We start from the raw sequence: 23,418 nt of genomic DNA, 5'->3' as shown, positions 1-23,418 counted from the left end.
AAATAATATAAAATATATTTTAAAAAATTAAAATTATAATTGAGGAAATATCAGAGAGGAACAATGGAATAAGTACATTTCGCAGAGGCCTTGAAAGACAGTAGGAATTTCACACATAAGTCTAGCTTCAAACCATTTAAACAAGACAGAGTCTCTCATGTCTTCCATGCTGCCCTGTTCTAGAAAGTAAAAGTTATCATCTCAGTATCCAGCCTTGCCATTTTTCAGATTGTATCTTCTGAGCAGGAGGGGAAGAGCGAGCCTATGTGTTCAGGTCTGCTTTCCAAATCTATCCACTGGCTTACATAATTTAGCTCAATTACTTGTTCTTTAAAAAAAAGAAAAAAAAACCTTAGTGCAGTGGAGATTTCAAAGTGCACAGGTTATTGGAAGTTAATTCAGGGTGTATATATCTCTCTGAATTGTTGGCCTGTGAAGGCCCAGGCTTGTCAATACTTTAAGAGATATCTTCCCCAAAGTGGACTCACTTTCTGGATTTTATTTCTTCTACATGGGTCAAGAGCCTTCATACAAAGCACTGAACCTCAGCCAGGGATTAATAGTGGTGAAAATTGTTAGTTAACTTGATTTGATGGAGCAGCAGACTGATAAGGTTTGATTATAGGCCTCATAATTCACTGGGCAAAATTCATTAGTCAACATTTTCACCGACACTCCCTTCCTTATAATAGTCTACTCACAGTTCTACAGCCTTTTCCTACGATCACTTTTCTCACTTGAGAAGTTTCAGGATGATAGGATTAAAAGAAAGGCAAATCCTTCTTTCTGTATCCCACCTAAAAAAGAGTGGGCAACAAAATGATTTGGGGAAAATTTCTGAAATTATGATGAAATTTATAGCAGAACAAAAGCCACCAGGACTTATTCTTTATTTTGCAAAGCAAAGTAAGACCTTTTTTTAAATAAAAAAAGAACCTCATATTCAATTTTATTAAGTAATATTAAAAAGCAATAGAGCTTCCAGGACACACAGGGCTAGAGTGCACATATCATTTATATGCAGTTGTGCATAAATCATTTCTCTCTTTTCAGATGAATAGAATCAGAACTGCATGGCACCTCCAGAAAATACCCACTTAACTCAGAAGAATAGCCCTATAAAAGGATGCTTATCAGATTCTCTAGAATAAAAATCCGGCTTAAATATGAAGACTTTGCCTTTATACAGACATTCTTCAACCCTTTGACTTAGTGAAGTTAATATCACTGCCATCATTGTTACTTAAAGTAAGTGGAATAATGGCCTTGTCCTGGGAAAAAAATAATAAATTAACTGTCAGATTCCATGGAGGACTGAAGTCTAAAATGGAATTTTTAAAGGTTCCTGGCTTAAATACATTATGTTTAGCAGTTGCTTTCTAAAAAGAGATACAAGCAGTCTTTTGACTCCCTATATCAACTATTCTAAGAAATTCAAACTAGAGGAATAATACTGGGCAATAATGGAGAAGACCTTAGCCCAAACTTAGATATTTTAAGGTATACCAGTTGTCACAAGAAAGTCATAAGTTACTCAAGTGAGTTCATTTTAATATCAAATATTTCCCTGGAATTCTTCAAGCAACAAATTTGAAAATATATGCAAAGGCACCCTGTGGATATTAAAATGTAAATGATGGCTCTTTCCTCACTTTTATAAGGTTCTATCACCTCTCAACTTGGACGTATGGCTTCCCAGTTGACTCCAGACATAGTTTAATTCCAAACAACCTTGGCCTTAACTCTCAGACTACTAGAGATGGCATTATCTCTTTTACTCAGTCTTCCTACCTATAAAGCTGAGGTGATCTCCAACAGTCACAAATATGTATTTGTGAAATACATAAATATTTTAAAAGTTCCCTGAGACATTCAGCAGAAAGCAGCTGTGAATTGAAAGCTCAAGAAAGATGCTCATGATGCTAAAGTAATACAACCTCTCTCTCTGGAATTTGCAGGGTTTTTCTGTCCTTAGGACACAAGTAGAACAAATTGGATGGGGTTTACTGGGTCCTTGAGAGCAATTGCAAGCAGACATCTCTGCACAGGGACTGAGGCTGATTCTGGATATACTCAGATTCCATTATGAGACTGTTGGATGATGCAGGAGTTTTATGTATATATATATAATGAATAAATTATCTCAGGCTTCCTAGCTGCTTGGAAACTAGACCTAGAACACCCAAATTTGGCAGTTAAGCAATGGCTAAAATAGATTTGTTTAAAATCTGCACTAACAATAACAACAACAAAAAATGTTCAGAATGTGCTCTTCTTTAGCCAGGTAACTTTACACCATGAAGAAGAACTCCTCCATGTTTCAATTAGTTCCCAGTGATTCTACCAAGCAGCGATGGATTAATCAAATTCTGGCTTTGTAGGGGAAGGATTTACTTAAAATCAAATTGATCTGTTGTTCTCATATTATCACTGGCAAATCTATATTTACTCTGCTTTAGGGCTACTGAAGAATAATAAATTGTCACCACTCCTGCCGTCTGCCTGAGTCTCAAGTCACATTTGAAATGAGTTTAATATTTAGGGCCCCTTCCAAAACTACTGTTGCTTGCAGACACTCAATCGTAAACTTTCCCACAACAACAACAACCCAAAAAACACGATGGCAGAGGCAAGGTTTCATGAAGGCTGAGTTAGATTGTAAATTTTCTTCTTGACTTTTGAGGACAGAGAAGACAGGTTAATGAAACAGAAGCAAAATTCCAGTGGAGAGAGTGAGCGACAAATTGTGTGTGCGTGTGTGTGTGTGTGTGCGTGTGTGCGTGCGTGTGTGTGTGTGTGTGTGTGTGTGTGTGTGTGTGTGTGGACAGCAGTGGGAGGAAGAGAAGTGCCAGAGCACCTAATTGCTTTCTGAAGCAATATTCCTATCTCTAAATCATTCCCACTTTGTGAGGAAATTCTTCCAAGTCTCTGCCTTTCTTTTCCTTTGATGGACACGACAATGACCTTCTATGTTCAAAATACATCCTGCAGGTGCTACTGAAAAAAGCATGTACATCATTCATTCTCCTTATCATCACCAGGGACTGTTGTTCTTTGTCCCTCTGGAGACAAGGGCTCTGATAAAATTTCAAAGTTCGGATGTTTAAATACAGATTCCAGCTCTATCTGCCAAGAAGACTAGACTGCTATTTTGACACATCAAATGAGCCTTTTGGATCGCCAAGGGTTAACCTAGTCTGCCAGCCAAGCCAGGGGAAAGAAGCTGACTCCCAGAAGCCACTGCCAGCAAAATTAATCCTGGAGCTTAGCATCTGGATGCTTCACCTGCCAGGCAGGCCCCACTAGGTCTTTTTCATCACTGGGCCAGATTAAAAGAGAGTGATGAGCAGAAGTGGTTCCGCACCATCAGTGACAAGAAGAAAAAGGAGAAAAAATGTCCTCTACTGAGAATGAGCCTCTGAACTGCCTCCAGGTGCTGATACCATGGAAAGAGTGGGCAGGGAGCCCTATGCCATGTCCAAATACCACCTGATCTGGCTGCTGGGGAGAAACTCAAGGAACATCAGAAGCTACTGGGCAGGGCATGCTGAGCAAGTCCAAGCTACCTTCAGGGTACCACCTGTCAAGTTTTCACCTGAGCAAACATGGTGTTTAAATGTGTTCTCTGGTTTCAGGCTGCTGGCAACATTTGTAAGGACACTTTTTTTCTTTCTTTTTGGTTTGTTTTGTTTTTTGCCTCCTGCCTTGTTTGTTTTGAGCTTAACAGAAAAATCAAACTTCCCCAAATCTACGTGCCCCCTTGATCTTCTGGCCTTAAGAAAATTCTTTAAGCTCTAGGTTTTCTGGTCTTCACAGATGTCTGCTTTCTATTAAAAAAATACATTTCCAAATATCCTAGTATTTTTAACATGCTGTTTTATGCATTAGGAATACAATTACATTATTGAGGAAATGCCTAGAGTTGGAAAAACAGTGCAATCCAATGATCCAGAGAAATCTGATGGGGGAAACAAAGAGCTTCAGAAATCAGGAGGGACGGCCACTAGGACAGACCTGATTTGTTGGGCAAGTACCACAAAGAAATAATGAGGTCCCAGGAGAAGTGCAGGTCTGATGTAGGGAATTGAATCCTTTTCCAAAGCTTTCATAAGATGTGGTTTTTTCTTTCTACTGCCAGATAAAGGTCTGTGTGAGGTAGAGGGGAAGAAAGAAGGAGTGGAAGTATTTGATGAAAAATGGAAGAGAATGTGACCAGGCTTTGCTTAGACTGCAGGTAAGGTTTCCTAAGGAAGGACTATGAGCAATTTACTAACTAAACATGGTTGGGAATTCAAGAATAAACCAGAATAGAGAGATGTCTTTCAAGGGCTATTCTCAGGGATAAATTATTTCTTTTAGGAGACAGCTAAAAGCAGGTGTCATAAAACATTTTATGAGTTAAATCTCTGTATACAAAGCCTTATTTTCTAAAAATTATGAGGTGAGATTTTTTCGAACTATCTAAATATTTTTGAAACATTTAAAATTTTCTCCTGAATGTATAAACTTATCCTAAGGTTTTAAATTTGTGTTCTCATAGCAGGACAAAATATTTTTATAGGTCTATCATCTTAGCTACTCAGGAGTCAAAGGTCTGAGGATCACAGTCTGAAGTCAGCCCAGGCAAGAAAGTCTGTGAGACTCTTATCTCCAATTAACCAACAAAAAGCAGGAAATGGATGTGTGACTCAAGTAGTAGATCACTACCATTGAGAAAAATGCTAAGAAATAGAACCTAATCCCTGAGCTCAACCCCAGTATTGGTACTAAAAATTATTATTATTATAATTACGTGTTTGGATATGTAATTTCTAAATGTACATATCAAACTCTCTTATAGCTGATTGAATCTAAACATGGCTACTTGCCTCTTGGCTTTTAAAATACCTATGTCTTCCGTAAGGCTACACTGTCTTTTACTGCCTTCCTGCATGTCACTGTATTTGGTTCTCTTATCATTTGGATTCTCTTGTCATCATCTGTCCTAGGTTACTTACCACAATCCCAGTTTATTCTCTTCATCCTGGAGAAATTATTAAGAGGTCTCCTTTTTTACTTCCTAGTTTGGAGATGTTACAGTCTTCCTACTTTGAGAAAATGGCAGTGTTCTTAAGCATATAGGGTTAGGAGCAGAAAGGTTAGGCATAATTCTAATCTTAGGACTAGGCCCTGGGTTTGTGAATAGGGCCCATGAAGGACTACACAAAGTAAGCTCTACCAGAGCTAGTGAGCCAATGTATGTTTAACATGATAGGACATATAAAATACGCATGCTTCCAATCTCTGCCTTTAAACGCTATAATGTACAGAGTTTTCACATGCACTTTATTTCATTTACTCACTCACATGTTTACAAGTGAACCTAACAACACTGAGCAAAGTTAAACGAGTGATTTTGAAACCAAGTCTGAACTCCAGGAGTTCCATAGGTCAGGTCTGGACACTTGCCCTCTACACTACACCAAATAAAGAGATACAGTGAAGGGAAAGATAGGAGATTGATTATGGGACACCACCTGCCAGGGGGAGACATCACTTCTGCCCATCTTCTAATTCTTTGGGGTATAGATATGAGCTCTATAGACAAGGCAAAACAACTGGGGAGAGTCAATCCTAGTCAAAGTTGATGAGACATTTTGATTTGATTCCAGACATTGTTTCGTTAGGGGTTCCAGAGACCTTGTTATCACTGTCTTCACTGGTGATGTTATGCCAGTCATCATTATCAGTGGGTGGTCTGTCCTGAGAAGGCTCTATTGTTCCTTAGGGGAAGTTTGGTTCCCTGATATAAGATAATATTGATCAGTCTTGTCTTTCTCAAATTACAAGTATAAAATGACTGCAGAGAGAATGGCTTAGAGCAAAAATATATACAAAACCAAGGTAGAGATGCCAAGTTTTTCTTTGACTTTTACTTTTGCGGGTCCAGACAGAGCAGTTTTTAAGTACCTCTCACAATTTATAATTAGACAGGAAGTATAAGTTGGAGTTCAAATGCATCGTGTAGTTTCTTTTCCTTTAGCAATTTTTTTGTACTGTTGAAGAATTTAGCCCAGGCCTTCACACATAATGCTAAGTAAGTACTCTACCACTGAGCTAAACTACCAGCCCTGCACTTATAGTTTCTAATCAACATTTCTTAGGAAATAGTTTGATTTCCTACAGGATAGGAAACCCACAAAAAAAGTATAGGATACCAAATTATACTGGCAGGGGGCAGAAGAATAAATTAAATAAAGATTCATCTCTGCAAAATAGTATTCTAACAGTCTAAAGTCTAACAATCTAAAGCTCTATGACCTTTCTCTCTCTCTCTCTCTTTCTCTCTCTCTCTCTGAGTATCTCTCTGAGTATTTCACAATGAAGTACTCTGCAAAACTTAAAGATGCAAAGCTTTTTTCTCTTTAGAATTAATTTACAAGTCCATGAATGACTGCATCCAAATAATTATGTTACAAGGAGAATGCTAGATTAGTAGAAAGAGGGATATAAGTGATGCTTCTATTGTCTTATCAATTGCTAAATTTTTAAAATATTTCATCATTGTTTAATTAATTGGTGATGAGTAGTCCCTCCCCTGAATCTTCCCAATTTCCCAAATGAGTCAGAAATGAAATGAAAAAGGATTGCTACTGGCAGACACCTGCTGCAGCCCTTGAGCCAGTACAAGACCTCTGCCTCTGCCATGCTGAAGACAATCCTGGCCAATAAAGAGAAAAACCTCATGCTTAGCCTGCTTTCCAGAGTAGCTAGGTCTGTTGGCAGCATCCATCTATGTTCCTGTGATTGATGCCATGTGAATGTAGTGCCATTCTTTCTACTTACTGCAAGATAATAATGCCAGGAAATGAAAAAAAATGCAACTAGAATAGGAAGTTCATCAAAGTATGATGCTTGACCTCTAGGGAGATCAATGAAGCTATAGAGATGAATTTAAGCTTGAGAGATCTGAGAGCAGTGGCACTATTGTTGATTATTTATTCACTGTTTTTGGCAAGGGAAGCACTAAAGACCACTTCAATTACCCAGGAATTTATTCCCCAACTTAAAGCAATATAATGCAGTTGGACCAGGAAATAGAAACCTGCAAAGCCAGCTGAACCACATTAAATAAAGGATGTCTAGAACTCTGCATATGTCCAACACGAGTCTCCAGTTTAAAAGGGATGCTAAACCAAGAGAAAACACCAATACTATTTGCAGGAAAATATCATTAGGATGCACTCTGCTCATTCAAGAAAATGAAAACAGAAATGAGAACCTAAGGACTACAAATGAAAAATAAAAACATACTTTTGAAAAAGATACCCTATATGAAATGATAAAATGGTAAGTATTTTTGATAGACTCTGAATTCTGTTCTTCACGATATTCAAGAAAACATGGACTTAATGAGATAATGTAATGTGAACCTTTACTTGGAACCAATAGCATCGGACAAATATAAAATGGAAGTTAGATTGAAACGAAATGAAAAAAATCTATTGATTTAAAGTTGTGGTAAGATTAAATAAGTCATTTACTATATCATTATAAAAGAGTAAGTAACCTGAGGATATAAAGTTGAGACACAAGTACCAATGGTGCAAGCTTATAATTCTAACTACTCAGGAGGCTGAGATCTGAGAGTTGCAGTTTGAAGCCAGCCTGAGTAGGAAAGACAATAAGACTCTGATCTTGACTCAGACATATACTAGTTATTGCAAATAAGGGAAACCAAAAGGTCAGATAAGTTGATGTTAGGGAAATGAACCCTAAGATATGTTTTCAAATGTTTTTTTTCTTTCAGGTGATTATTTGTAGCACATTTATAAGATTATTTCTTTGTTGCTTTGTATGTCCCTCCCCCACGGTATAACCCCTGCTTTCACTGTATTTGAGGTTGGTATAATTTGTGGAGGGGAAGGGAAAAAACAAATCGTTTAAATAGGGATACAGGTGGATCCATTGCAACAATGAGATGTACAAGTCGTTATGTGGAAAAACGAACTTTACAACTTTGGTGTGGGGGGAGAGGAGGGTTGGGTGGAGGGGAAGGAGGGGGAATGAGAAGGGATGGGAAGGGGAAACAAAGGAGGAGGCTACAATGCTTGATAAGAAATGTACTCATTATCTTACCCATGTAATTGTAACCCCTCTGTACAGTATTTTCACAATAAAAAAAAAAATAAAATAGAAAAAAAAAAGATTCTGATCTCCAATTACAGTAATTACCAAAATCTGGAAGTGGAGGTTAGCTCCAGTAGTAGCTCTAGCTAGTTAGAGTTATTAGTACTAACTTTGAGCAAAAATGTTCAGGGACAATGTCCAGGCCCTGATTTCAAACACAAGGACAAGCACACATGCACACGAGCGCACACACATACACACACACAATAATAGTAATAATAATAATAATAAACGATAAGCAAGAAGCGGGGTGCCAGTGGCTCACAATTATAATTCTAGCTACTCAGGAAACTGAAATCTTAGAATTGCAGTTCAAAGACAGCCTGGACAGACCAGAAGTGAAACTGTAGCTCAAAGTGATAAAGCATTATCCTTGAGCAAAATAGCTCAGACAGTGACCAGACCCCGGCCCTGAGTTCAAGCCCCAAGACCAATGAAACAAAGAGCAAGATATTAAGAACAATCTTATGGAGACTTAAATAGAAAACAAACTTAAGAAACATTTCAAGTACAAAAGGACAAGGAAACAACATAATTAAAGAAGATTCAGTGAAAAATAGCAAACAAAGGTATACATCACAAATGGATAGTGAATTTCTTGAGATAAATGAACAAAACAAATAAGATAGAATAAATGTATGCCAAATAAGTTAAAGCATTGTTGCTTCCATAATGGATTAAACAATCCTTATTTTTCCCCAAGTTGTATAAGAAAATGGAGGAACCTTCCCAAGGAAAATCTTAGATCCAAAGAACTTTCCATTTTCTGACCATATTCTGATGAAAATTTGAAATTTAGGGAAAGAAAAAAATCAAAATCATATATTTCCAAGACTGTGTACAAGTCATGAGGGGATCACCTTTGTAGAGAAAAACTTGTGAGCCTGGCCATGGGCTTCCCTACAACATCAAAGACTTTCCAAAATAATAAATAAAATAAAACCCTTAAAGAAGTTTTGCAAAAGAAAAGAGTTACCATAAAAACCTGTGCCTAGTTAAGTTACCAGTCAAGTAAGTAATGAAACTAGAGAAATTGATTCTTAGTAATGCAAAGGAAGATCTTTCTGGAATTGCTAACATAAAAGATCCATCAAAACATAACGAAGACTCTGTACATCATCTTTATAATAATAGTTAATTTTTTTAAGAAAGAAAGCAGAACAATGAATTGGAGAACCCAAAGGAAATAAGGATTTGCTAAGCTCAAATATTTCTCTATATAAAACATTAAGAAAATAATTGTAAAATTATTTTAAAATAAATATTACTTATATGTAAAATGTAATAAAAATATTGACTTACTCCAAAATTTCATATGAGAAAACCTAACAAGCATAGAGGTAAATAAAGTTGGACATTTGGTAAATTAGAGGAGGCAACAGTTTCTGGCTTATGTATGACACTAATATTCAGGAAATACATATATATATATTCATATATATTCAATACATCAGTTGTACATATACTCTAAAACATGTTCTAGTGATTTATTTTACAGAACCAAGGTTTGAACTCAGGACCTGTTAGTCTTTGTCTGGAACTTTACCATGCCTTCAGCCTTTTTGCTGGTTATTTTGAAGATGAAGTCTCACAAACTTTTCTGTTATCAAATAATTCACTTTATCCAATTTTTATCTGAAATTTCTGTTATTCTCTGGGACTCAGCCTCCTTAGTTGCTAGGATTATAGGCATAAGCCACAGCACCTGGCCTGTTTTCAGCAATGATTTTTAACCTCCAAATCATTAACTAAATAAAATCAAAGTGAATGTATTTCATATGACAAAAAGAACAATAAGAATTTGCAAAGACAAAGAAAATATAGACCATAAAATACAGAAATCTGCAAACATGTGAAAATAACAGTCATGATAATAAACAACTATGCTGAGACAACTCTGCTAAGAGACAACTCAAATCAAAATCTAATTGTAATAGATCTCTCTAAAGCAAAATGCACAAACAAATTTAAACACTTACACAAACATGCATCAGTCAAGTTTGAGGTCAAATAAACTATCAAAACATTAATAGCAGGTAATAACCAACAAAAACTAAGAATATGCAGAAAGTCTACCAAAATTATACTGGAACCTTCAGTGATTATACTGTATAACAAAATATGAAATATGTGAAGAATACAGTGAGAAACTAATAGAAAGAAAACAGTTGAAAACTTATTTAGAACATTCATAGATTTGGATAATTAAATAAGACTGCAAATGATGTGAAAGATATAAATATTTAATGAGCACTTCTTACCATGTTTAGATATAACTATATGTAGTAAAAGGAAATATACTTTTTAAAAAAGGATCATAGAACTTTTTCAGAAATAATGCTCTTACAAAGCCATTTAATATATGTATATATATATATGAATAGATTCAGAAGAACACTCCAGATTTTCTATTGAACATATTCTTTGTAATCAATAGTTTTAAAAATTGTTAATATCAAATGTTAAACAAAGAAACAAACAAAAGAAAGGAGAAAGGAGAGAGAGGAAAACCTTAACAAAATCTTTAATCCTATAAATTAGGAGAGGCAGCACAAAAAAAGTAATTTTAGAAAAAGCAGAATAAAATAATTCTCTTTTAAATGCAAAAGTAACAATTAAAGGTAAAGATTAGAAAACTGAATTAAACAGGCCATAAAGAGAAAAAAAATTAAAATAACTATTCTCCATAAAAGAAGAAAGTAAAATCTCAGCACAGAAATTTAGAATGAGAAAAGGATTATCAAAGAACAAAGGTGATTTGCATGAGTCTATGCTAGCACTTTGAAAATATCAACGAAATATATATTTTTCTTAGGAAATGTAATTAATGAAATTGACCCAGAAGCAATAGATGCCATGGAAGAAATTGAAAAGTTAATTAGTAAATCACTTTGAAAAAGTGTGCCAAATTAAACAACGAACTGTTGTATTACATAATCCCCTCTGGAACATCAAACATATACAACGAACTTTCCAGTGCAATTAACAATCTGTTCCATAATCTTAATATCAAAATACAAAAATAGCCATTCCTATCATCCTGGAAGCAGAAGCAGGAGGATTGTGAGTTCACGGCCAGCATGAACTGCATAGTGGGACCTTGACTCAAAAAAATAAACCCAGATAAAAAATAGAAAAAATAAGAATTCATGACACCTTTTGATAACTTTATATGTACATACAGATTTGAGGATTATAAGTGAAATCTTATAAATGTAATAATTATATTTCAAACATTGTCTATAATTACTATATTTAGTTCAATGGATTAAAGTTGTATTTTATATTAAAAAAACCTGTTGAGATCTCAGATAAATAACTGGAAAAATAGTTAACAAAAGTAGTTATAGAAATAGTTGGCAAGCTTTTTCCCAGCTCTCTTCTCTCTCTGCTCTCTCTCTCTCTGCTCTCTGTTCTTTTCTAGCTCTCTCTGCTCTCTCTGCTCTTTTCTAGCTTTTTCCTCTCTTTCCCGGCTCTCTCTCATTCCCAGGCCTTTCCCAGCCACGTGGAGAGCCAACCTTGCCTGGTCCCAGCAGGTCTACTGAATAAACCTACCCCTTACCTGAAAAAAAAATAAAAAGAAAGAAAAAAATAAATAGTCGGCAAAAATACTCAGTCAAAAAATATACAGAAAACAAATTTAGTCAAAGGCAGAAGGCACAGCTCAAGAGACAGTACCTGCCTAGTCAGGGTGAATTACTGAGTTCAAACCCCAGAATTAACAAGGGAAAAAAAATGTTACCTCAGTAGGTGCCAAAATTTCAAAAATAGTAATAAAAACTTTCTCTTACCTCTATCCCCACCTCCCTTCAAAAAAAAAGTGTATGAAAATGTTTCAGATCTCAGAAATCACTAAAAGATCATACACAAAACACACATACACAACACACACACACACACAATGTTCAGAGGTCTCAAGCATGAATTTTTTCTAATCTGTTACTACATATGGCTGAATTGTGAATTGAGATGCAACTCTGAACCACAAGTCACCCTGACCTGATTAATTCAAACCAGAATCCTCACTCACACCCATATACCCAGAGATATTCATGAAAGCTTCTTGCAGTAGTATAGTGTCACTGTTGAGATGGTAGGAAACTTCCAGCAGACAACCAACCATCAGTGTTTGCTCATCCTTCATGGGCCACCTCCAGTGCAGAGAGCATTTTGACCTCATCAACATCATACATTTCCTAAACTGGCCAGCATTTCAGGCAGGAGTATAAAGGCCAACTCTAAAGGATCACTCTTGCTTGTACATCTGTCTTTCTTGCTGTCAGCTGAGGCAACCATTAAGATTGCATTTAATCTCATCCTCTCCCTCCACCCAACCTTTCATCCTTCCTTCCTTTCCATTTTCCAAGTGTCTACCCAAGAGTACTCATTAGACATCACACAAGGAAGATACCTTTAGGGCTAAATGCTGACACTTAAGAGGGAGAGAGCAGTCATTCCTTTTAAAGAGTGTTAATACACTTTTACACCTGTTTTACCATGCTTTAGTTAAAACAATTTGAAGAAACTTAGAAAACAGCTCACTGAGTTATGCTGAGTTATTTTTTAAGCAAACTACCATAAAGTTGGCTCAATGCAATTCTAATCTAAGCATGCCCAGAAGCCTCTATATCCTCTTAATGTTTCCTTTCAGACATGTGAAGCTGAGCATGCTCAGATAAGTGTGTGTTGTCTTTTCTTTTTTGGTCACAAACTCTATGAGCTGCACTAAGTATGACCAGAAAGGTATCCACCAATTTTACATTTTGAGCATGTGATCAACATGCTTAAACAGAACATGCTCAGAAATGTGTACTTTCTACAGGTATGACTAGATACTGGCTGCTGTAATTAAATTACCACACTTCACTTACTCAAGGAAGACTATGTAGAGTAACCACATCTTCTTTCCACACCCTCTAATAAGAATCCTCTAGCTGTAGGGTGAGTCCAGGAAATATTGAAGCCAATTTACTGGGTTGATTTACAAATGTTTAATGAAAATTACACTCTAGATTAAAAAAAGGGGTATTTGGATAGCCCTAGTTTTTATCTCTTATTCCAGCATGATTGACAATGACTTCCATACATTTGCAAGCATATTCCTTTATGAAGAAAGCATAGGGCACCCTGGAGCCACAGAAACAGACAAGGCATCAAATATCCATTTGACCAAAACTGAAGATAAAATAGATCTGATAACTGAAGTAAAAAATAGATCACCTTATTAAGTGTAAAAACTGTGAGGTAGGAGTGGACAATCAAAATAAGAGAGAAGCTGGTCAGCTGTCTAAGCAAGGGATGATGAAGGACACAATTAAGATATGGATGGGAGGAGAAATACTTGTGATATTTCAAGGTAAAACTTGCAAGACTGGCTAATTAACTGTACAGTGGTGAGGTGAAAAATGTGGCTAAGTTACTGATGATACAAATGTGAACACACACTGCCAGGGGAAAAAAAACCAGGATACATGATGTGAATGCTCTATTATTCAGAAGCTTAGGAAAATCTTCTGCAAAGGGCAAAGAGGATTTAGTGAGAAAGGCCAAATCTCCTGCCTACATATACAATAATAACAGCATTTTAGTCCACTTATAAAAATGTTCAGTTTCACTAAACTTTACTAAGCATTTTAAGATTGTCAGTCTATACTTGGAAAACTATAATGATGAGATCCATAATCATCGTGAAGTCAAAAATCTACTAATGTGGGATTTCTTTTTAATTCTCATCCTAAATTAAGCTGAATTCACAATTCGGGGATTCTATAATTTTCAGGAATGTCTTTTAAGAGTAAGACTATGCCAGGTCCTGGCAGCTCATACCTATAATCCTAGCTATTCAGGGGGCTGAGATATGAGGATCTCAGTTCAAAACCAGCCCAGACAGGAAAATCCATGAGACTCTTAGCTCCAATAAACCACCCAGAAAATCAAAAGTGGTGCTGTGGCTCAAGCGGTAGAGCACTCGCCTTGAGCTGAAGAGCACAGGGACAGCATCCAAGCCCAGAGTTCAAGCCCCACGACTGACCCACCCCCCAAAAAATAGAAAAGAAAAGAAAAAAAAGAGTAAGAACATAAGATTGCATAGAATAACCAGTTTTATTTAGAAAGAAAAATGATATACTTTAAAACATAAAAATATCACACAAGAATTTAAGATAATACATTCATTAATTACATACTCCACATCTCTCCTGCATACACTTCCCCACATAACTGACAATACAATCCCGGTCATCTCTTCATATGATAAGGGTATTGTTGTTGTTGTTGTTGTTTAGTCGGTCATAGGGCTTGAACTCTGGGCCTGGGCACTGTCCCTCAGTTCTTCAGCTCAAGGTAGTGCTCTACCACTTGAGCCACAGTACCACTTCCAGTTTTCTGGGTGGTTTATTGGAGATAATTTTCTGCCCGGGCTGGCATTAACCTGCAATCCTCAGATCTCAACCTCCTGAGTAGCTAGGATTACAGGCGTGAGCCACCGGCGCCAGGTAAGGTTTTATTTTTTTTTTTTAAAATATGTTTCAGTGTTCTTGAGTTCCATAATCTTGGCACTATTGATATTTTGATCCAGGTAATACTTTTGTGAGGGAGAGGGAACTGGGGGGGTGGGGGGGGAAGGAGGCAAGAGTAAAGAGAAAGGAAACCACTGCAGGCATTTTAAGAGCTTTAGGGGTGTCTCTAGCTTTTAGTCATAAAATACTAGGGGCCTTCCCCTGATTGTGACCATCGAAAATGTCAAATAGAGCAAGATTGTACATGGCAGATCATCCTTCTTCTGTGGACAGAAGGAGGGCTCTCATGTTTTAATCTGTGCCAGAGCCTATATCGCCAAATCTGATTCAAGGGAAAAAGGCAGATATATACATGGTGGGACAGTCCTCAATATGGTCATATGAAAACACCATATATGGGAAGTCCCGATGAGACAATGTAAAAAGAAGGGGGAAAAAATCACAGATGTGACCAAAACCAGGTGAAAGGTCTGGGAAGATCTAAAAGAGGGACCCAAATATATTTTCAGCATCTCTGCAAATTAGAATCAGCCCCTCAATTTAAGAGAGGGAGCACAGGGTGGAAAAGACCAGGATGCTGGGTCTCCTGGGGAGCATTCCTTTGTGTGAAGTAAGGATAGGAAAACTAGGCTGCGAATGTGCTATCTCTAGATGTCACTGGTAGGGCAAAAGCTATTAAAGCCCTACCACAGGATGCCACTGTGGCAAGGATTAAGCCTGGAAAGACAGGCCTTTATTAGCTGAACTTGGATAAAGCCAGGAAAGGTAGATGCGGAATTAGTAAATAATGATAGCTATGCTGAGAAATAGTCTATCAGGCATCCACTCCTCAAGGCTCTAAATATCCAATCTCTATCTTCCAGCTGTCAAGGAACTAATAAAGTTGGGACACTGTACACTTATAGAGAGAATTACCAGAAAACAACAAGAGCAGCATTGTGAGTCTACCCTAGAAAGTGCATTTTGTCAATATAAATTGATATGCAAGCTAATGAGGGCATAATTTTAGAGGCATCAAAAGAAAAAGCAAAATAACAAGAGAGAAATGCCAAGAGATTTTTAGGAGAACCAGAGTCAAGTGGCCTTTTGCAACCATAGCATTTGTAAAAAATCCAGGGGTCAAAAGCAAACTTAATACATCTTTAAAATTAAATATCCCTTTCTTAAACAGAGCTAATTTAATAGGTGGATTTTTTTTTAGTTGTTATTCTCAAAGTTACCTCTAAAACACAGCTAAGAACCTATAAGTGGGCAGAAGGAATTATAAATTATTTATCACTTTACTCCATTCTCTTTATACCTTCATTGAGACCCTTCCAAATTGACAAAGAAACCTATTTACTGTTAATTGATTACCACTCTAAATTCATTTAGACTCTGGCAGTAACAAGTATCTCAAGCAGTTCAGCTGAGATTAGCTGTATCGCAGCACAGGGGAAGAGGCGAGGAGTGGCCTCCTTCAGCTCTCCCCACACACAGTGAACTTCCAATTTCAAGAGCACATGTTTGAAAATACAGTATGACAGTCCTAGTTTGTCTGAAAGACAAGCTAACACACAGACTTCATCTTTGCAGCACCAATAATGGTCAATGGGAATTAAGTGAGAGAAAAAAAAACAACTTGTGTTTGATAACCCATCTCTTGATAGCATTTGAAGTGGTTTTCTTTTTATTCATTTCCGGATCCTCAAATATAATAAGTATTAACTTTCAAAACAAAATAAGTGCAATAGAATCTCATATTATAGGGGAAAAGTGAAAAATTCCATACAAATCTCAAAGGAGCTGTATTGTACCTCATACTATTTTTCCAAGCAATTATATGTATATAATATTCATTCACTAGTAAGGAGTTGCTACAAAAAATGCTATTTCACGAATTTAGGACTATTAGAGCCATGGTTAATGTTGATTAATCCAATGGTCAGGAATTAAATATAATCAAAGAAAAATAGCTAATTGAAATTTTATCTAAGAACTTTGATTCATTCTATAAGAATGACCAGTGATATTACAAATATCAACAGCAATTTATTCTTTCAACAATAGCAACAAAAAACTGAATTGAGTTCTTGGTTCAAACCAAGTATCATTCCAATTGGAGCCAAATGTCCCTGTTCTCATTGAACTTGCAGGCAAGACAGAATAGAGAATAAAAATACGTTGCACTTCATCACAGTGAGTGCTATAGAGAAAAATACAGGAAAGAGATGGGAAAGAGCTAAAAACCAGGGAGGCTGATGTTAAATACTTAGTAAGAGAAAGAACTTTCTGGCATGGTGATATTTCTGCAGAGACATCAGAAGCTATGGAAATAAGTAATTTGCTTATCAGGGGGAAGTCAAATAACAGAAAGTAAAAGAAAAGCACTAGGCAAAGTCCCTGAGATGACAAGTTGCATGATCAGAAAACTAAAAGGTAGTCATTGTGATGACAGCAAAGTGGAAGGTAGAAAACAGAGCATGATTTGAGTTCAGACCAAGCAGAACCAGCAGGGCCCTATGTGGATGTGACATCTTACACTATAAATGGATGGACCAGCTCCTCTGAAGAAGGAAAACAAGAGGTTGAAGAGAAGAGGAAGGGCAGGAAGACTATTCAGGAGGATTTAAAGTCATCCAGGCAAAAGATGATGTTGGGGTGTGATGAGGGAGGGAGTAAGGAGGTCAAGATGGAATTAAACAGATGGGATGTTTCTTTTTTTATTTTTATATGTTTTTATTGTTAAAAATACTGTACAGAGGGGATACAGTTACATGAGTAAGGTAATGAGTACATTCCTATTGAGCATTGTTACCTCCTCCTTTGATTTTCCCCTACCATCCCTTCCCTCTCCACCTCCCCAATTCCTCCCACCCACTGCTCCCTCTCCCCCACCAAAGTTGTAAAGTTTATTTTCAGCATACTGTCTTGTACATCTCATTGTTACAATGGGTCAACCTGTATCCTTATTTCAGCGTTTTGTTATTTCCCTTCCCCTCCCCAAATTAGAAAAATGTATATACAAGATGCAGGGCACTGGAATCAAATACAGTGAAAACAGAGGTTATACCACGAGGGAAGAACATACAAGAGAAAAAAAATCACATAGTACATTATAAATACATTAAAACAATCGCAAGAAAGAAAAAACAACTTGTGTCCCTATCTTGGGGTTTATTTTGCTTAACATCATCCTATATGGTCACATGTATATAACTTTTGATCTTTTCTGCTTGTCCTAGACATATACTAGTTATTGCAAATAAGGAAAACTATGAGACCTATGTTTCTTTGGGCCTATTTATTTCTACAGAGTCCAAATCTTGATGGTTCAAGTCCTTAAATTGCCACATTTATTAAAAAAAGGGAAAACTATGGGAGCTGGTAGAGAATCTTCAGACAGAGAAATTAAGAGTTTGGTCTTGATCATTGTCAAAGTTGAGATGTCAATTTGATGTCAAAGAGGTTAGAACATGTAAGTTTGTGTGTGTGTGTGTGTGTGTGTGTGTGTGTGTGTGTGTGTGTGTGTGTATTTCACTACTCATATTAGTAAGAAAAGTTGTTGCTGCTAGTGAGATTTGAATCATGAAATACAAGAAAACACTCCATGTTCAATGCGACATGGAAATACCGAGAGACTATTACACTCAAATAGCAAATAGCTTTAACTGTGTACCCTCAAGCTGTCCCACATCCTTTAGGCCCTCAGTAGCCTCTCATCTCTAAAATAAAAAAGTAAGTTTGAATTCCATAAATGAATAACTCAGCTCTACCAAATTCAAAGAAGTTGTGCATTCTCATAAATCATTCTCCTCAAATATAGGCCCAGAAAACAAAAGCATTTTTTGTTCATAATGACAATTTCCTCTTTCAGGAGCTAAAGTTTAGGAAGTCCTGTCTTTTGCAAAGACTGTACACTGTAAAGGCATCCAGATAGAAGCACCAGACTTGGTAGATTTCAATCCCATTGCTTCTGGCAATAGCTTTTCAACCTTGCTCAAACTTTCTAGTAATATGGTGGGTTGCCAGTGTCTCATTAGTAATACTAACTAGCTGCTCAGGAGGCTGAGATCTGAGAATGGCAGTTTGAAGACAACCCAGACAGAAACAATTAGCTAGCATAAAGCTGGAAGTGGAAGTGTGGCTCAGCCTTCCTCTGAAAAAAGGCAAGCAAGATCACAGAGCACTGAGTTCAAGCTCCAGCACTGACATTAAAAAAAAAAAAAAAAGTCAGGTAATAAGTACATTTCTTTTTAAACAGTGCCACCTCTTCCCTTTTTTCCTCCAAGTTTCTCCCTCTCCCCAAACCCCTTCTCCTACAAATTGTAAAGTTCATTTTCAACAGTGTCCAGTGAATATTGCCAGTAAATTAGTGCTCATTACCTGACTTGTGTAACTGCAACTCCCTATACAATAAAAATTTTTTAAAAGTAAGTAATACTCTTTCTCCAGATTAACACATATCAGTAACATCTTGTAATATAGTATTTAATATGGTATGGTTTACAATACACCATATAGTTAATTCCATTTTTTCTTATTCCAGGCCCTGAAACGAACTGGACAAGAACCAAACCCACAGAATAATAAGAATGTCATTAGACATGTAGCTGAATGAGCGAGAGCTCTGGATGATATGAATTAATTTGCACAGTGGGAGGCCAAGAGAATTACATTTTTATCACCTATTATATGGAAGGTATTTTGAAAACATGGGTTGAATTGATATCCAGTAAAGCACATACTAGATAAATATTTTCATTTCTGTTTTATAAATAATGCTAAGTAATTTAATAGCCTACAACTAGTGATTGTTTCTTAAATTGTGTTTGATTTAGAAACCCCTTTGCACTTCATCCTTCTCCTCTATGGAGGCTGCTTCACATCCTGACTCTGCTGCCTGGTGCTGCTATTAAAACATGATGGTGGGCTAGGTCTAGACTTTTGATTGTCTGTGCCACTTTTCTCCATGTTCTACCTACTATCTGCCCTGTCTGTTCTTTAGTGCTTTTTTATGATCAAATTCCCTTTTCACATGAATATTATTCATAATCAGTCTTCTTGGCAAGTCTCTGGACAGAAGTCTAGTCTACAAATCTAGTCAGCCATCCCCTTCCACCACTGTTATTTGACTTTGTTGGAATTTGTCTTTAGGTGTTCCTTCTAAGTCATATCATATATACAATCCATCATCAAGATCTGAGGTTTCCACATTTAAAATAGCTCTTGAATCTTTCCACTTTGATTTCCATGACAGTACTTTAACTCTAGGACACCAGGTATTTCTCTCAATTGTATTTGGTCCATAGTGCCTTAGTTTCATCATTGGCAATCTGCCAATTTATTCTCCGCATAAAGTAAGATTTCAAAGTAGAATCTCATTATGAGAGATCTTAACCTCCTTTACTTTCTACTTCACTTCCAACAAAGTCTATTTCCTTCTCTCAAGGTTATGCAATCCACGCTATATGTCTTGGCTCTTGCACTCACCCTCATTCTCTCCGCATCAGTTATCTCAACTTCCTTTTACTTCCAGAAGACTCTAGTAACTTCCTGTTTCTGAAATATTGTTCCTTCTCATCCCTCAAGCTCCTACAGAACTGTTACCTCCTTATCTCTCACTCTCATTTGAATTCCTTCATAGGAATTCACCATCTGCAATTACAGAGTTGGCTGCCAAGAGAAAGAGGAAGAGCTTTCTAGACATAGACAAGAGCAATGAAGAACAAGTGGAAAGATCTTGATCTGCGATTGAAAAGAGTTCAGGTGTATTAGAAAAACTAAAAGAAAAAAGACAATTTTTTCTTTTATTGTAAAGATGCTGTACAGAGGGTTACAGTTACATGAGTAATTTGTGTCTCTCTACAAGACTGTGAGTTCCACAGAGGCAGGGTCATATCTGTCATGTTCACATCGCATAACATTATATCACATAACATTATCTATGTAGTGTCTGGTATACAGGATTGCAATGCATATGCAGCACATGTCGTAACTACAAAGAATTCAAGTGTAGCAGCTATCGTGTACATTAATGATCAGTACTTACTCAGTTTACTTATTTTTTTCAACAGCACAAAGTATAACTGTTATTTTCCACAGGTACCTGTGTTAAACTACCTTGCATATAAATGACTTATTTATAGTCACTGGTGCTTGTCTGTGGATAATTATAATTCTGTAATCTTGTTTCAGACTTAATTTTCATCTAATGAATCAATGACCCATTTCCCTCTCTACTGTCCCCTCCCTCTCTAGGCTGAAATGTCATGTGTCCTTACTTTGACTAACAAGTAACTCATGAGAGTAAGTATCTTGGCATTGATTTCTGTAACTTGCTATCTTCACAAAGGCCTTCCTAGTTCTTAAGTGGTATTTATGTTACTCAAAAGGCTAACTTTTTTTACTTAATAAAATATATTTTAAAAGTCTACATTTATTCATCTAAGATCATTATTTGTGTAAAGGAATTCACATTTATTTTTAAAAATTCAAGGCAAATCCATATTATAAAATAGTAAATTACATACTTTAGAGTTATTCTAAATATAAAATAAATTCAATATGAATATATTGAATCCTATTTTGTGTCTTTAGTCCTATAGAAAAGATATCTGCATTTCACAAAAGGTTAGCAATAGTAAAAAATAAATAAATAAAATATCGTAACAATTAAGCAAGAGTTCATTGAAAAAATAACAATAATGAAAAATGAATAATAAAACAAATCTATGATATATAATAATAGTCATTATTGCTATTTGGTGAACATCATTTCAGACATCTTATGCCTATCCATGTACATAAGAGGAAGGAAGAGAAGAGAGAAGAAAGAAAGGAGGGAAATTAGACAGTTACGAAAATTGATTTTCCAAAGCTAGACTCATACTCATGTTACTTTTAGCAAGTGTTAAATTTCCTTTGAATTTTTCAGAGGAGAGAAAAAATACATGGAAAATAAGAAAATATGGGACTTAAATTCTTCTTTATCACATGCTAAGAAACTAATTCTAGAATGTTAAGAAGTTAGAATCCTTGTACTATGTAGAATCCTGTGTTCATTTTATGAGTACATACTGATTTCCTACTTGTAAAAATAAACAAGTTAGTACAATTCCAATCCCTCCCATCTCTTGAGTTTTTAAAATGGTATCCAAGATTTATATACCATTTGTATTTTGCAACCACAGCTCCTACTGACTCAGGCCAGCTAAAATCACCCTCTTAACTCCTTGATCCTGCCAAGACCATTTCTTCTTTTTTTTTTTTATTGTGAAAATACCATACAGAGGGGTTACAATTACATGGGCAAGATAACAGTACATTTCTTATCAAGCATTGTTGCCTCCTCCTTTGTTTCCCCTTCCCATCCCTTCCCAGACCCCCCTCCCTGGCCACCCTGCATCTCGCCTCCCTCCCAAGACCATTTCTATCTTAAATTTTTTCCATACTTTTCCTTCTTGGAAAACATTTTTCCCAAATAGTTGCCATGCTGTCCTTTACTTCTAGCCCTCTGGAAGGCTCTCCTGAACACTGATCTTCACGATACTCAACAGTCACTGTCTTCTGGGTTCTTCAGAGTGTTATCATTAGCAAAGATCCTCTGGTTGTGCACTCTTTCTCATCATTCAATTTCTGTAGCAAAAAGAACATTCTGTTTACTACTTCTATTTAGAGTTATGATTGCTGACAAAATCTGTCCTTTCTCTAGATTTGGGGGAAAAAAATGTATCAGCTCTTAGAAACTCTCTTGTTTCAAATCAAGCATCCAGGATTTGGGAGGTATGCTTAACATCTTGTTCTCTTGAGTTGTGTCTCTAAGCATTTTATACTCTTGAACATGTTTAAAGGGTTTATCTCTTATTTTTTCCTATGATTGCTGCTTTCCATGAATTTTAAGAGTGTATATTTAATTAAAATATTTGCTTACCAACACCATCAGTTTTCAGACTCAACCTATTTTCTGCAATAAATATTTTAATTTCTCTCTTCAGCTCATTTGTAAAATTAAACCTAAAATGAAAACAATGTTGATGGAACTTAACCAACGGTAACCGTGACTACTATTACAAATGTCTTTTAGTTACCTAAGCAATAGTAACCACTACTATAATTACTAATATCTTTCTCCATAAAGAAGAAAATATTAATAAATTCAGTCTCCAGAAAGCTTATCTATAAACTCTTCTGAGAGCTCTGGATAAGTATGGAGTGTTTAAATCTGGTTTCTCCACACTAACATTTTGAAGCTCCATTCCCTCCAATTTATTTCCAATCTAAACAATAAGTTCTTCAATAACATGAAGGATTTGAGCCAACATAACATTTGAAACAATACAACTGATCAGAAAATATCTAATTATATCTCTAACAACATGTTCATGATGGTAAAATGCTAAGAATAGTGCCTGGCACTATTGAGCAATATGTATTTTAAAATCTTGTTTGGAAATAACACCAATTCTCTCATTTACTCAGGACCTAGAGATGATACATGCTCTAATTACTAAAAGAACAAAGTATCTGTTTTGAAAATTGGAAAATTGAAAAGGCAGAAATGAAAGGTTGAAAATCAAATTACATGAACCTGTTGGAGATTTTAAAGCTGGGATCAAAATAACATGGTGGAAACTCAAGCAGCAGCCATCTGTATTTTTTCTGAACATTTCCCAAGATCCCAAGAGTATAAGCATTATCTTTTCTTGGGACATGGATTTCTGAGATTTTCTTTAAAGCAGTTATAGTGACG

The sequence above is a fragment of the Dipodomys spectabilis genome, unplaced genomic scaffold (genome assembly GCF_019054845.1).
Source record: "Dipodomys spectabilis isolate Male_0828 unplaced genomic scaffold, ASM1905484v1 ptg000095l, whole genome shotgun sequence".
In the NCBI taxonomy this organism is placed as follows: domain Eukaryota; kingdom Metazoa; phylum Chordata; class Mammalia; order Rodentia; family Heteromyidae; genus Dipodomys; species Dipodomys spectabilis.
This window is presented reverse-complemented; position numbering follows the sequence as displayed.